We start from the raw sequence: 859 nt of genomic DNA on the forward strand, positions 1-859 counted from the left end.
TGCATAGGTAGTAGTCCAAATGTTGTATTAAATGTGATTTCTTATAGCAAAATTAAATTAGATCCAGGAAGTTGCTAATTCTTAGCATGAGCATTCTTCTAGAAATAACTTCTAGAAATAACTATAGAGTATATTTATTTCATCTAGAAATAAATACAGAGTATAACTCTGTATTAAAAATTGTTGAAGTTGTTTTGAAAGCTATAATTCTGATTTGCGAAAATCATGCTAATTCACACTTTTCAGAAATACACTTAATTTTCTTTCACTTATTATTAATTTATCAAGCATTTATAAAGTACCTGTCATGCCAGGCATTTAAGTACTCAGAGATTTTAGTTTTCAACAAGCGAAAGAGTGGGGATTGGAAAACAGGTATGTGGTTGTAATAGAGTGAAACTCACCTGATTATAGTATGCTCTGTATGCTATAGGAGCTAAGAAAAAGGTCGTCACACTCAGATTGGAGGAAGACCCTATGATATATATTAAAAGAGCAATTGGAGTGTGATTGCTGAATAGTTCACACACACCACCCCCCCACACACACCCCTTTTCTCCTGGGTTCCTATGAAGAGATTTCTTGAAGGTTACTTTAAATCTCTTTTTGCTTTCTTTTCACTGATTAGTTGACATTGAAGTGAGTTGAGATACTTCATCATTATATTGGTATTTGGGTTTCTGAAGAAAAAACATTTTTAAAAGAAATTTATTCAGTGTCATGATCATGCTATTACTTTAAGCAGTCAAAAGCATGGGTGTGCCAAAAAAAAAAAAGTTCTGGGCCAGGCGCAGTGGCTCACACCTGTAATCCCAGCACTTTGGGAGGCCGAGGCAGGTGGATCATGAGGTCAAGAGTT

The sequence above is a fragment of the Mandrillus leucophaeus genome, unplaced genomic scaffold (genome assembly GCF_000951045.1).
Source record: "Mandrillus leucophaeus isolate KB7577 unplaced genomic scaffold, Mleu.le_1.0 Scaffold61, whole genome shotgun sequence".
In the NCBI taxonomy this organism is placed as follows: Eukaryota; Metazoa; Chordata; class Mammalia; order Primates; family Cercopithecidae; genus Mandrillus; species Mandrillus leucophaeus.